Raw genomic sequence first — 16,071 nt, 5'->3', positions numbered from 1 at the left:
ATTTGACAAACTTCAACACCCATTTTTTCTTTTTTTGGCTGCACCATGTGGCTTGTGGGATCATAGTTCCCCAACCAGGGATAGAACCCTTGCCCTTGGCAGTGAAAGCGTGGAGTCCTAACCACTGGACCACCAGGGAATTCCCTTAACACTCATTTTTTATTTAAAAATAAAAAATAAAAGCCTCTCAGCAAATTAGGAACAGAAGGGAACTTCCTCAACTAGGGTATTTCCAAGTGAAATTAACATTTGAATTGGGACTAGTAAAGCAGCTTGCCCTCCCTAATGTAGGTGGGCCTCATCTAATCAGTTGATGGCCTAAATAGAACAAAAAGGCTGAGTAAGGGAGAATATCCTCTGATCTGACTGCCTTGAGCCATAACAGCAGTCTTTCCTGCCTTCTAACTTGAACTGAAACATCAGCTCTTCCTGGGTCTCTAGGCTGCCAACCTTCAGACAGGAACTACAGCATCAGCTTTCCTGGTTCTCAGGCCTTTGGACTTAGACTACAGCTACTTCACTGGCTCTCCTGGATCACTAGCCTTGCTAAATGCAGATCTTGGAGACTTGTAAGCCTCCACAATCCTGTAAGTCAATTCCATATAATCAGTCTATTTACACACACACACACACACACACACACGTGCGCACATGCATGTATGCACACATATACATATATCCTATTGGCTTTGTTTCTCTGAAGAACCCTAATATAATTATATATCAACTGATATCAACTAAACCTGTATACTTTTCTATTAAGGTTCAATTTAGAAACTGATCACTCAGGTGACCTTTCCATATTTAGATACTAGGGGAAAATTATCTCTGCACTCCACCTCTTGGTGCCAGGCTCTATTCTAGGGGCTGAGGATACAGTAGTGAATAAGACAGAAACACTCCTCCCACGGAGCTTACATTTTGAGGGAGAGAGAAATGAGACATTAAATACACACATACACATTTTCAGACTGAAACTATGTATTACTTTTAAAAAGAAGGGGAATAGAAAAAGGAATGACCTGGTGCTTTAGGTTGGGTGGTGGGGAAGGCCCACCTGAGAAGGCGTTACTGAGCTGAGACCTGTATGACCAGGAGCACGTCACATGGTGGTCTGTGGGCAGTGCCCTCCAGCCTGATGGAGCGCAAAGGTCCTGAGGCGGACACAAACCTAATGTGTCAAGGAACAAAAAGAAGGTGGGTGCACCAATTCTGAGCCTAAACCTCAGGCAGGTTTGCGAGTATCCGCTTGCTTTCTTGCCTTTACCACTGCTTGAGAAGAACATGTCCAGGCTGGTCTGCTGGTCCCAGGATGAAAGACATGTGGTCCAAGTCCAACCCAGATGAGCCAACTCCCACCTGACCTGCACATCCCAGAGAAGAAATAATTGTCGTTTTAAGCCACGGACTGTAAAGGACCAAAAAGCCACGGACTGTAAAGGGCCAAACAGTAAACATCTTAGGCTTTTCAGGCCATATGGTTTCTGCCACAGCTATTCAATGCTGCTGTTGTACTAAGAAAACAGCCATAGACAACAGTAAATGAATGGACATGGCTATGTTCCAATAAACATTTATTTATGGACACTGATATTTACAATTCATATAATTTTCATGTGTTATGAATTATTCTTCTTCTTTCAGTTTTTTTAAGCCACTTAAAAATGTAAACTCCATTCTTAGATTGCAGGCCATACAAAAACAGGCGTAGTTTGCTGCTCCTGTTTTAAGCCAGCAAACTTGAAGGTAGTCTGTTAGGGTACATTTTTATAGAAATAGTTACAGGACACACAGTGGATACGTGACACAACCTGCTCAAAGAAGTGGAGCATTTAGGATCTTACATACAGACCATTAGAAGGAGTCTGGATTTTCTACTGTGTACAATGGGCATGATGTAACCTGATTCACATTTTTTAAAAGGTAGCCTGGTTGCAATGTGGAGAATGGATTGTAATGAAATAATAGTGGTGAGAGATGATGGTGGTTTATATTTAAATTTCCATAACACAGGTACCACATCTTTTTTTTGGGGGGGCCACATGGCACGTGGGATCTTACTTCCCCAACCAGGGACTGAACCTGCACCCCCGCCAGTGGAAGTGTGGAGTCTTAATCACTGGACCGCCAGGGAAGTCCCACCACATATTTATTCTTAAATTCTTGGAGCAGAGGTTCTCAGCTTTTTCAGTCTTAGGACCCCTTTATACTCTTAAAAATTATTTAAGGGCTTCCATGGTGGTGCAGTGGTTGGGAGTCCACCTACCGATGTAGGGGACACGGGTTCGTGCCCCGGTCCGGGAAGATCCCACATGCCGTGGAGCAGCTGGGCCCGTGAGCCATGGCCCCTGAGCCTGCGCGTCTGGAGCCTGTGCTCCGCAACGGAAGAGGCCACAACAGTGAGAGGCCCGCGTACCATAAAAAAAATGTTTTAAAAATTATTTAAGATTCCAAAGAGTTTTTAAATTTTTAAAATTTTTAAAATTTTATGTGGGTTATGTCTACTGATATTCACCATATTGAAATTAAAACTGAGGAAATTTTAAAATATTTGTTCATTTAAGAACTAAACCCATTACAGGGCAACATAAAGATTTTCATGAAAAATAACTGTTTTCCTAAACAAAAAAGTTTAGTGAGAAGAGTTGCATTGTTTTTAATTTTCAGAAATTTCTTTAATGCGTGGTTTCATAGAAGACAACTGGAATATCTTTGTGTTCTGCATTCAGTCTGCTGCAATGTCACATGTCTGTTAAGCCTCTGGGAAACTCCACTGTACTCTAATAAGAGAATGAGCGAAAAAAGGTAAATAAGGTCTTAGTATCGTGTAAATAGTTTGAACTTGTGGATCACTGGATAGGGTCCCCAGACTACCTGTGGAAAACTGCTGGCTTGGGGTAATAGCTTACTTTTAAATGCTAGAATCTCAGTGATTCTGAAGTACAGCTGTCCTTCGGTATCCTTAGGGACACCTACCCCGCTTCCAACCCACAGACACGAAAATCCACAGATGCTCAAGTCCCTTATATAAAATGGCATAGTATGTGCATATAAACTAAGCACATCCTCCCATATACTTTAAATCATCTCTAGATTACTTATAATACCTAATACAATGTAAATGCTATGTAAATAGTTGCTGGCGCACTTGCAAGTTTTGCCTTTTGGAACTTTTTAGAATTCCCACCCTCCCCCCCGCTTTTTTTTTGGCTGCGTTGGGTCTTCGTTGCTGTGTGCGGGCTTTCTCTAGTTGTGGTGAGCGGGGGCTACTCTTTGTTGCGATGCGCAGGCTTCTCATTGCGGTGGCTTCTCTTGTTGCAGAGCACAGGCTCTAGGCACACGGGCTTCAGTAGTTGTGGCACGTGGGCTCAGTAGTTGCGGCTCGTGGGCTCTAGAGCGCAGGCTCAGTAGTTGTGGCGCACGGTCTTAGTTGCTCCGCGGCATGTGGGATCTTCCCAGACCAGGGCTCAAACCCGTGTCCCCTGCCTTGGCAGGCGGACTCTTAACCACTGCTCCACCAGGGAAGTCCTCCCCAAATGTTTTCAATTCCTGGTTGGTTGAATCTGCAGATATGGAACCTGCGACTATGGAGGGCTGACTGTACTTTGATGTAAGTTATTCTACTTCACATACTATTCAGTACCGACAACTTTAAAATAACAAGACTCGCCCAAAAAGTCAAGCAATTAATTAGATATAGATTATGCCAGTTTCCAAAAGCAAAGACATTGTTCTTTCAGGCCTTTGTACAATTATAAAAATCAACATGCAAAGCCTGCTGACTGTGCAGCACTGCACCCAGTGTGGCAGGTTCACCTGAACCCCTACTACGCCCCACAGTCTCCTGTTCCCAGTTATCCGTCTGCAGTTCACTGTTCACATCACCTCAGAGCAACTGTTCTGAACAGAGATTTGACTCATCACTCTCTTGCTTAAAACCATTTGAATGGTCCCCATTTTCTTCAGGAGGAATCCAAATTCCTTGGAGTCACTCCATAGGCGAGTCCTAAACTGGCCACCGCCTGCCTCTCCAGCTTCACTCCTGGGTATGCTGCTGCGGCCCTTCAGAACCACTTCTGTTCCAGAAGGTGAGGGCTACCTCTCATACCCATACTTTACACCTAGAGCATCCTTCACTTACAAGGGGGGAGGGGCTCCCGTTTCTTCCCTCAGCCGTCTCCTTCAAGATCAAGCTCACATGTCACCCTGAGAAACTTCCCCGGACACCCGGGCCTAGCTCTTCCATTTAAGTTATCACAATGCATCTTAAGTGTGCCTATTTGCTGGTCTGTCTGGAGAGTGAGCTCCTCAGTAGCAGAAAGATACAAAACCATCTTTGTGTCTCTAAGCAGTAGAGTACCTGGCCCCGAGTAAACACCTCCACTGATCTCTGCTGAGTGAACAACTTATGAAATTTGGTAAAGAAACTTTATCCAATTTAGAATTAGTCAGAAACAGAAATGAAGTTAATGGAGAGAGGTAATGAAGGAGGGATAAACTAGAACCTAAAAGAAGAAACAATTTTAGGAAGCAATTTTAAAGGGCAATACAGGGCTTCCCTGGGGGCGCAGTGCTTAAGAATCTGCCTGCCAATGCAGTGGACATGGGTTCGAGCCCTGGTCTGGGAAGATCCCACATGCTGCAGAGCAACTAAGCCCATGTGCCACAACTTACTGAGCCTGCACTCTAGAGCCCGTGCGCCACCAACTACTGAGCCGGCGTGCCTCAACTACTGAAGCCCACGCGCCTAGAGCCCGTGCTCCACAACAAGAGAAGCCACCACAAAGAGAAGCCCGCGCACCGCAACGAAGAGTAGCCGCTGCTCGCCGCAACTAGAGAAAGCCTGCGCACAGCAAAGAACACCCAACACAGCCAAAAATAAATAAATAAAAAATTAAAAAATAAAGGGCAATACAGTTTTTAGTCTGATCATACATAGAATGCATTTGACTCTCCTTGCACAAGTGTGACTTAGTCTGTAACATTTCTGAAAGATCACTTTTTTCCTTGCTTAATTTAGTGTATGTATGAATCACACACAGGCTGACTAATCACCTGCTAAAGATACTGCATGTGGATCACAAGACTGAAACAATCTAAGGACAGTAAGAACTTAAAAAGATATATTGTGAATATACATAACATATCACAGCTACAATTGTTTGTTACAGTTTAGAAGGAACCAGGATAACATATGTTATTGTAAAGTGCAGGCTGTATTAAATTAATAAGGCACTTGCCTCCTCTGCTTTCATATCAACCAAAATAGAGCACACTCAGATACAGAAATCATTGTGAACTCTTCTACTCTGTCTCTAAGAAAAGATTAATATACTCCTCAGTGTGACCTTGGACATCAGGCCAGAAGGTAGGTGCCCTGTTGTCTTCGTGAGTGTTGTGGTCAAGGGAAGATCAGGGCTGGCATGGGGCACTTGGCATTTAATTGGCATTTACTCAGCACCTTGCACCAGGTACTATGCAAGGTACCTTATATACTTTAGGCATCTTATTTAAACCACCTTTCCTCACAGGCTCAATCACAATATTTGTAAGTATTCATTCAACAAATATTCACTGAGCACCTATCGTTAGGGTCTGGGAGGACAAATGAACCTGTCTATCTTGTTCACTTTTATATACCAAGATGTCAGTGGAGTGTCTGGCACATAATGGAACATGAAGGCCAGATGATTTTGCCTCCTAAATCTCTCAAATCTGCCCACTTCTCTTTATCTGCCCTCCACCAGCCTAGTGCAAGGCCCCTGACTGAGTGCCCTGCAGCCATTCTTGTTCCCTCTAATTCAGGGCTTCCCATCTTTGGCACTACTGGCATTCAGGGCCTGACAACTCTTCGTCGTGGGAACTGTTCTGGGCACTGTAGGATATTTAGCAGAATCCCTAATGCCAGCAGCACCAACCCCATGCCCCAGTCATGCCAATCCAAAATGTCTCCAGACACTGCCAAATGCCTCAGGGCTGAGCGGCAACATCACTCCCAGGTGAGAACCAATGGCCTAGAGCAGACTTGCTCTCCCTCTGCTCTCTGCCTCAGTAGTTCTGACCCTTCAAAGCTGAGCTCAAACTGCATCAAGAAAGCCTCTGGAATATTACTCAGCCATAAAAAGAAACGAAACTGAGCTATTTGTAATGAGGTGGACAGACCTAGAGTCTGTCATACAGAGTGAAGTAAGTCAGAAAGAGAAAGACAAATACCGTATGCTAACACATATATATGGAATTTAAGAAAAAAAATGTCATGAAGAACCTAGGGGTAAAACAGGAACAAAGACACAGACCTACTAGAGAATGGACTTGAGGATATGGGGAGGCGGAAGGGTAAGCTGGGACAAAGTGAGAGAGTGGCATGGACATATATACACTACCAAACGTAAAATAGATAGCTAGTGGGAAGCAGCCGTATAGCACAGGAAGATCAGCTCGGTGCTTCGTGACCGCCTGCAGGGGTGGGATAGGGAGGTTGGGAGGGAGGGAGACACAAGAGGGAAGACATATGGGAACATATGTATATGTATAACTGATTCACTTTGTTATAAAGCAGAAACTAACACACCATTGTAAAGCAATTATACTCCAATAAAGATGTTAAAAAAAAAAAAAAAGAAAGAAAAGAAAGCCTCTCCTGACCCAGCCACTACAGGATGGGTTCTCACTGCTGGTCTCTCCCACAACACTCTCCCCTTTTAGCATTTTTCACAATTGTAATTAAGTAGCATTTAATGTCTGACTGCACAACCAGGATATAAACTCTCAGTCTGCAGGAACCAGTGGGCTTTGTTCACTGCTCTAAGCCCAGGGGCGGTGCTACAACAAAAAATTTACTAGTTTAATGAATGATTTAAGTGCTCTGCTGGGGCACAAGGATTCCAAGGGAAGAAAGACAACATCTTTGTGTTCAGAGAGCTGAGTACAGAAATGGCAAATAAGTTTCATCTCCTGGGAAAGCTCAATTAATTTGTACCTGCTTTGAGAAGCTGTACATCTAGACATGTTTCTTCTAAAGCACCAATATACCAGATACCACATTCCAAAGCGATATGTAGGACCAAGATGCAACGTTTCCTCAGGAGGTGGTTGAAAACTCATCCACATCATGGCAGAAGGGGTCAGACGAGAGCTCTGGGAAGCTGCTGGCACTCTGTTAATCCTGTTCCGCCTCATCTAAAGGACAGGGGTAGAAACCTCTCTCCCACGCGAGGAAACCTCAAGTCCAGGAAAAGGATTCAACTAGGGTCACCGAGAGAGCCAACCTCGGGTTCACGCAGTTGTGCATGCAACATCCACCTCGTACCGGAGAAACAGAAAGGGCTGGCTGGCTATCGGCTCCGGGGACAGGGAGACATTACTGCCAGGCTGGAGTCAGCCCACACCCCCCCACTTTGAGCTGATGGGGTTCAGGACATGCTACCTCAAAATATGGCACCTTGGCAAACTGAATATTTCAAGCTGAATGAATTTGAGAAACACCACATAAAAAGGATTTTCTGACCTTCCCCTGAAACAGGTCATAAGACTTTCTGTGAGACAGGCCCTCTCTATCCTCGGAAGAAAGGAGAAATCCTCATCTCTGAAGACAGAGTAATGCAGCAAGCAATCTGAATGAACAGGCCTTGCGTCTCCCCCAGCTTACTCCCCAGAGCTCACACCCTTTTTTGTCCCACCACATTTTTTCCGCTATTCTCCAGGCTCCATCAAGCCCAGCATTACAACACTCAGGTTTAACTGCTTCTTTGGTCTTCATTTCCTTATGAAGGCCCCAAGGTCATGTAAAACTTACATTATTTATTTATATTTTTTGGCTGCACTGGGTCTTCGCTGCTGCACACGAGCTTTCTCTAGGGGCGGCGAGTGGGGGCTACTCTTCATTGTGGCGCGCAGGCTTCTCATTGAGGTGGCTTCTCTTGATGCAGAGCACGGGCTCTAGGTGCGCGGTCTTCAGTAGTTGTGGTGTGCGGGCTCAGTGGTTGGAGCATGCAGACTCAGTAGTTGTGGCTCACAGGCTTAGTTGCTCCACAGCATGTGGGATCTTCCCGGACCAGGGATTGAACCCATGTCCCCTGCATTGGCAGGTGGATTCTTAACCACTGCGCCACCAGGGATTCCCTAAAACTTACATTAAATAAATGTATGCTTTTCTCTTGCTAATCTGTCTTCTGTTACAGGGGCCCTAGCTGAGAACTAAGGAGAGTAGAGGAAAAGGTATCTTTCCTCTCTTACAGAGCAAAGGATGCAGGTCACCTGTGCAAGAGATGAGATGTGGGCCATGCACAAGAGAGCACTGCAGAGGGTCACCTCAGACCAGGTCTGTGGTCCCCCAGAAGAGCAGACACTGAGGGGCTAAGGAAGGAGCAAGCAACCAGCCCAGAGGAAGAGGCATTTGCTCTCAGCAGAGTAAAAGCAAGTGACAGTGCTCAGGGTGGGGTCTCTGAAGGATGCCCTTTGAAAGCACTCAGAAGAGAACGAGCTTTGACACCAGCAAATCCCAGAGCTCCAGCGCCTATTTAGGAAGGACTTTCCTGCCCTCATTTCCTTTCCTTCTTCCCAGTCCTACAACCCAGGAGGGGTCAGAACAGGCTCCGTGGCAGAAAGACAGAAGCAGCCCACCATACCCAGGCTCCCTTCCTCGAGCGTAGGCTTTCTGCTTGGAGCACGCCTGGGCCGGAGAGGCAAGAAGCTTCAACTGCAACAGGCTCCAAGTTCTGTTTTGACCTGAGACTGAAGGCTTTCATGGCTGAACTGACATTATGTTTTGTAATCTGAAGCAACCACGGGACTTTTTCTTACCCAGGAGTGACAAGAGCAGGCTGAGTTAGGCCCACAAGAGTGTCTCTCATCCAGGGGCAGAGGCAGAGCTAACCCTACAAGCTGACGTCAAGGGCCAGTGGGAGAAAAAGACACCTGCTACGTGTCCTCCTGGCTGTGCTCACCAACACGACCGTACAGCTACTACGACAGCACAGCTAGTAGCCGCCAGCGACACCGACATATTCTTTCCAGGTGGAACACCACCTCCATATAACACAAATGTTCAGGAGAGGGGCCCCAACTTCACGGGGGCATCAGACTGGTCAAAAAGCAAACCTCTTCCTCCTTTTAAGGTGTCTATTAGGGGTGGCTCTATGATCCAGCTGGGGCCAGTTCCAGGAAAGGTTTGATGAGGTCTTGGGGCAAACTCTTCCTGTATCTTCTGGGAGAGTTCAGGAGCTAGAAGAACGCTGAACTGTTACAGAATTATTCTGCAGTCACATCTGCGCGTGGTGAGGAGAGAGCACCGTGACGAGAGAGGCCCCTGCATCACAGGACGGCAGAGTGGCAGGGACGCGCTGCAGGCAGCCAGCAGGAGGTGTGCATCCAGGACCTGTTGGCAAGGCACTGGAACCGGGGAGTCACAAGCATCCGGCTGGGGTCTGAAACCTGACATCCCCTCTAAGAGGAGACAGCCAGGGAGCACAGCTTGGAGAATCCCAGTGTTTAAGACAGAGAAGGAATGGTGAGTGGACAAGGAGAACAAAGAGGGGGTCTTCCTGGAGAAAGAGGGAGTGAGCATTCCCACATACACAGGGTGACAGATGCTGCAAAAAGGTCAGGTTAAGCTTTCTCTCTTAATTCTCTGCTTAATTTCATTAACAAGATCAACAATATTTAGACCTCAAGAGTAAGTCAAATCAAATGCAACTATCAAATCACCCATTAAAGATATATATTGAATCATTACTGAAAGATTTATGAGTGCACACTAGCACTGTGTTTAACAAAACTCCATATTAATACACCCACTCAAGAATACAAGTTTCGGGGGCTTCCCTGGTGGTGCAGTGGTTGAGAATCCACCTGCCAGTGCAGGGGACACGGGTTCAAGTCCTGGTCCGGGAAGATCCCACATGCCGCGGAGCAGCTAAGCCTGTGCGCCACAACTACTGAGCCTGCACTCTAGAACCCACAAGCCACAACTACTGAAGTCCACGCGCCTAGAGCCCATGCTCCACAACAAGAGAAGCCACCGCAATGAGAAGCCTGCCCTCCGCAACAGAGAGTAGCCCTCTCTCGCTGCAACTAGAGAAAGCCCGCGCGCAGCAATGAAGACCGAATGCAGGCAAAAAAAATTAAAGTAAATAAAATTTTAAAAAAGAATACAAGTTTCACAGATTAGAGTACTTAACAACATGGTATCAAAAATGGAAAATGGAAACAACACACTCTCACATCGTCTAGAACAAGGTAAAGGGCTAACAGCTATCACAGTCACAATGTCAATGTGTCAATGTTAAGGCCAAGGAAAAGATGGGTTTTGACTCAAGCCAGTGTCTAGGACATCTGTTGCTCTGGCTTTTTGATAACAGCCTCCTGATTTCCCTCTGGGGAACCCCTCTCAGTTCATGTGGTTCAGTGGAGGCTGACAGTCCCACCCATAACCCTAGCTCTGGAAGTGATCAAGGTGATTAATGAAGGCACAAGGGCACTCACTCCCCAGCTAGGCAGGCTGCCCTGGGTCTAGCTGCCACTAATGAGGAAGAGAAGGTTACTAAACTGGGAGACCAGCTGCTGGAGTTGCTGCCACCAATTTTGGCTCCCATGTGGCGAGAGCTTGTCTGAGAACTAAACCCATGGAGCTGGAGAACAGGGACAAGGAGTCCTAATGACATCATGTGAGCACCTCGATCTGATCCTGCCAGAAATTTCACCCTATATTTTTCAACTACATGAGTCAAAAAACTGCCTTTTTTTCTTAACCCAGGTCCGAAGTGGAATTCTATCACTTGCAACTAACTGCCACTGGCTAATACCAGCAACAATTTTAAACCACTAATAATTCAAAAAGAAAAAGCTCCTGTCTCCTTGTAAAAGTCTCAACTTCCCTTAGGATGTTTCAACCCATAATTTTCTTCCCTTCCTCTGATCTTCTAAGTCATTATTGTGTACCTGTTCAGGCATTCAATTACTTACTCGCTTGTATTGTTACTCATATGTATATCATGGCCTCATCTCAACTGGCCAAAGATGGCCAAGGATGAGCTGTACATAATTCTTTGTATCTGATAGTACCCTCCACCATATAGCGTATAACCTGACCAATCATGTCTGAGAAATAAAAGGTAAGTACAGAAGGGCTGCATCAGAGTGGAAAACTTATCTTTACTGGAAATGAGCTTAATGGGAGGTTCATTAAGATCACCCCCAATTCATTCATTCATTCACACATCAAGCATTTATTTGACACCTACTGGGCACCTACTGGGTACAAAGCACTTTAGAGGTGCTAAGCACAGCAGGCAAAATGACAATGTCTCTGATTTGACACTTAGCTGGGCTGTGGATCTCTCCCAAACCCCCCAAAAGAAAGATACCATTTAAAGAGGCTCAGTGAGGGAATCCCCTGGCGATCCAGTGGTTAGGACTCTGTGCTTTCACTGCCAAGGGCGCGGGTTCAATCCCTAGTTGGGGAACTGAGATCCAGCTAGCCATGCAGCGCGGCCAAATAAAAGAGGCTCAGCGCAGCCACTGGCATTTTCTCTATAGCACAAACTCAATTACATTATAGTTCATGCTTTCCCATGTGAAACATCCAATAAATGTATATTCACAGAACATTAAAGCTAAGATGGGGGGCTTCCCTGGTGGCGCAGTGGTTGGGAGTCCGCCTGCCGATGCAGGGGACACGGGTTCGTGCCCCGGTCCGGGAAGATCCCACATGCCGCAAAGCGGCTGTGCCCGTGAGCCGTGGCCCCTGAGCCTGCGTGTCCGGAGCCTGTGCTCCGCAACGGGAGAGGCCACAACAGTGAGAGGCCCGCGTACTGCAAAAAAGGAAAAAAAAAAAAAGCTAAGATGGGGGTGTTAGAAATCCAGTCTGGAAGTTTTAAAACATTTTTAATAATGAAAGTTTTCTCCACACCCAAAAGAAATCTACACAAACAGGTAAGAGTGGTTGCCCCAACCCAGGAGGCAGCTGGGAGCAACACAGTCTGGAAACCACTGAGGATACAGTTTATGGTGGGGCTAGAGCCAGGCCAGAGGCTGCCTCCCAGCTCTCAGGCCAGGTTCCTTTAACCTCAACTATTTGTTGCCTTTGGCAAAGAACACACTCAAAATGTATCTGTTTAATGAGTGAAGTAATCAAAAATAAACATAACTAATTTCTTTCCTGAAATTGGGCCAGTATGAGAAACGAGCTGGACCTAGTTTTCAATCTTCTTTTTCACTGAATATCTAACTAATCCAAAATGGCGATAGAAGACAGGTGAGCAAAAGAGAGGAGGGAGGCCAGGGTTACTGCTCAGTATGGGTAGATTCTATCTGAACTTGTCTGACTCCCTCATTGAAGTTAATTTTTGGACACCTCTTTGTTTCCATACTTAGTACATGTAAGGAAGTGATATATTGTATTTTATACACACACATGCACACAGATACACACATACCCAGTAATGATCTACAATCCTTTATTCACAATCCTAAAATCCAAAAAGCTCTCAACACTGAAGATCATTTTTGGCAGGAAAACCTGACCTGACCTGAACTCATCTGGTGGCAAAACTTGACCTAAACTGACTTGAAGTTATTTATAGTCTTTATTCTCCCCACTGAGTGTAAATACTCACGTTTCACTACAAGATACTGATGTTTAATTCCAAGGTTCAGTAGAATTTTCAGATAAGGGATTGTGGATTTCCATATAAAATGTACTAAATAATGAGGACCCTGAAATAACAGACTTTTATTTCAAAAGCACGTTTTAAGGTCTATACAATATTAACAGAGGACAAACATTTAAAATCAGAAGTTTCTGAGCTAAAAGGGATCATCATTCATTTATAGATGAGGAAACTGAGGCTCCCAGAGGCCACAGGACTCGCCGAAATCAACTAGTTTACCTGCTACCCTCACCCAAGGCGATGCACTTCGGTGGCCATTAGTCCCCATCCAGTGGGCCCCCACTGTGGGTTTGGATCAGGTTCTGCTTTTGTTTAATCAGAGTTCCCAAGGGTTCTTCAAAAAGACCTGGCTCAACTTAAGGGGAAAATTTAAAAAAATTTTTTTTTAGTACTTCCCTCTCTCAATTCCACTTTTCTTTCTCAGTATTTGGATGAGTATACAAATAGCTTACTAAAAGATAGCAGCCAATACCACTTATCCTGAGAGAGGGAAAAAAGATAGTGATGAATCCACGATTAACAATGATCTTAGCCCTTCTACCCATTACAATCAGTGAAGTTATTAACAAGTTGGTAATATTAACTGTGTGATGAGCATATTCTATTTCAAAGGTCTGTTTCAAAATAAGTACGAAGGGCATAAGATAGTTGATGACAATAATAATAGCAGCTGTAGTTCTACCACTTAATGAGAGCCTATTATGTGTCAGGAACTAATAGGCTCAACCCTGCAAAGAAGGTATTCCTGCCTCCTTTTTAAAGATGAGGAGTCTGAAGTTTAGTGAGGTTAAGTATCCTTTTGAAGATCATATAAGGGACAGCCCAGACTATCTGAGAAGCCATAGAGACATGCTTAAGAGTACAGCTCTGGAGCCATACACTGCCTTGGTTTGAAGCCCAGCTCTGCCATGAACTAGCTGGATTAATTTGTGCAGGTGCCTCAGTTTCATCACCTGTAAAACGGGTATACAGTCAGCCCTCCAGTATCCCTGATGCAGAACTGGAGGATACGGTGGGCTGAGTGTAAGGGTCTTGATCACCTTCAGACTTCGGTATTGGAGGCAGGGGTGGGGGGTGGTTAACACTAGTACCCATCTCAAGGGTATGACGTTGTGAGAATTAAATGAGTTAATATATGTAAAGCAGTCAAGAGAGTGCCTAACATCTGATAAGCCCTATGTATTAACCATGATCAGGATCATTAATACTGGCACCAGCATTCAAACCCAGATCTGCCTAATCCTGCAGCTCCTCTTTTCAGCTGCACTGTAGAAATTAACTACAGGCAATATAGTAGGGGTACTGAGCCAGCTGTTTCCATTTCCCATGCCACCTGTTGGCATTCTTTGCCTCTCATTTCTTTTGTCTGTTCCAAACTTTAAGATCTGTGGCCATTTCAAGACTTTCAGTAACTAAATAACCAGACGTGGAATACATAAAAAGAAAAAAAAAATTTTTTTTTTCAGGTGAATGACCTTTAATCCAGTCCCTGCCTCACCGAGACGAGGCGTCCGGAGTGATGGCAGAGCTCAAGGGGACAGGGCAGGCTAACAACTGATGCCTTTGAGTCACCTTCACACTGCAGGGGAGTTAATAAACAGCTAACTTAAAATTACTCAGGGCCAAAAAAATCTTTTATCAGCAATAAGACACTTAACTATGTATAGATACAATCACTGCATTAAGGTGCAATACATGAAACAAAGACAGAACAGCAGGTAGTATAATATTAGGTACATATTCCACATTTACAAGCCTGGGGCACTTTCTCAACCCTTACTTATAAGACTTATTTTCATCAGCCCCTAGACCAAGAACTACTAAAAGTGTAAACCTGAAAATCATGCCATATATTCATTAGACAAATATTTAGACTGTATACTCTGGCAGTACCTGGCACAGCACCTGGTCACAGTGGTTAAAGATAGCACCCTCTCTCATGGAGCCCACAATCCAGCATGGGTACAGACTTCAAGCAAATGTATACTGTGGCATTTCTGAAAAATATTCTGTCAATTTTTAAACCTTTTGCAACCTCCTACCCCCCAAAAAGAAAAAAATAATAAAATAAAACAAAGAGACAAATTTCTAACAACTTGAAAATACAACTTTCTTCCAATTCCTAGACACATTTTAAAAGGGGATGTTCTCTAAAATCACATACGTGTACTCCAGTTCTCACCTATTCATAGTCTCTTGTACATTTGTTTATGACACAGAATACTGTATTAGACTGTCAGTCATGAAATAGCCATGCAACCTAAATCAAAAGGCTATTTTAGGAAAGACACAGACTTACTAGAGAATGGACTTGAGGATATGGGGAGGGGGAAGGGTAAACTGTGACAAAGCGAGAGAGAGGCATGGACATATATACATTACCAAACGTAAGGTAGATAGCTAGTGGGAAGCAGCCACATAGCACAGGGAGATCAGCTCGGTGCTTTGTGACCGCCTGGAGGGGTGGGATAGGGAGGGTGGGAGGGAGGGAGACGCAAGCGGGAAGAGATATGGGAAAATATAAAACTGATTCATTTTGTTGTGAAGCTGAAACTAACATACCATTGTAAAGCAATTATACTCCAATAAAGATGCTAAAAAAAATTTTAAAAATAAAAGAAATCCATTTAAAACAGGAAAAAAAAAAAAAGGCTGTTTCATTCAAGAAAATATTTAAAGTCCATACCCAGAGGGGCACAAAATCTATTAAACCTGGGTGTTTCCACTTGCCAAACCTGTTGCTTGGACCCTCTGGGGTTTACAATCTTATCGAATTACTTCATGCTTATACATATGCTTTATACTTTAACAGCAGATCAAGACAGGCTGGGCTTGTGTGATCTGGAATCTAAATGATTACCATATCCCATGACCGGAGAGCTTGTGCTGATTCCCAAGAGACTGGGTGCTGGAGTCCAAGACGGTTATGGGCATCCTGTTCACAGGAAGGGGCCCTAGGCTCAGCTGATTTCGGGATAGAGAAAAGTGTTTGAAGATGACACACATCAGTGTTTGCACATCTACCAGTACAGCCACTAAGGGCTCACTGATGATATTCAGCTGTCTCAAATAAGAGACCAAAAAAATGGGAAAAAAAGCACCTTTTCACGTGTAAGTCCTTTAAATTTGGGGCCCGTACACTCTCCCCACTGCAAATTCACGTTGTCCAAGAAAACACCCCTCTTGGACAACGTTTTGAGATCCGGGAAGAAACGGGATTAAGAATATAAAGTGCCTCTGTCAAAGGGAAAAGATTAGAAGGGTGACACCTAAGGAGGAAACCACAGGAGGGGCAAGGACTGAGAAATCAGTGCAATTTAGGAACTCTGGGTCCCGGGAGAAGGGTGCGAGGAGAACAAGGCCTGAGGGAGAAAGTCAAATGACTTGGGGACCCTGAAGAAGG

At 44.7% G+C, this 16,071-nt stretch overlaps 1 protein-coding gene across 1 annotated transcript in view; it reads right to left on the bottom strand.

Moving 5' to 3' along the window:
- Positions 1-16,071, bottom strand: part of GNPTAB (N-acetylglucosamine-1-phosphate transferase subunits alpha and beta) — a gene marked incomplete at its 3' end in the record, with an annotated part of 72,439 nt that overhangs the window by 55,912 nt on the left and 456 nt on the right. The gene's annotated exons all lie outside the window — the stretch shown is intronic.

This window comes from Lipotes vexillifer, unplaced genomic scaffold, assembly GCF_000442215.2.
Source record: "Lipotes vexillifer unplaced genomic scaffold, Lipotes_vexillifer_v1.1 scaffold89, whole genome shotgun sequence".
Lineage (NCBI taxonomy): Eukaryota > Metazoa > Chordata > Mammalia > Artiodactyla > Lipotidae > Lipotes > Lipotes vexillifer.
This window is presented reverse-complemented; position numbering and strand designations above follow the sequence as displayed.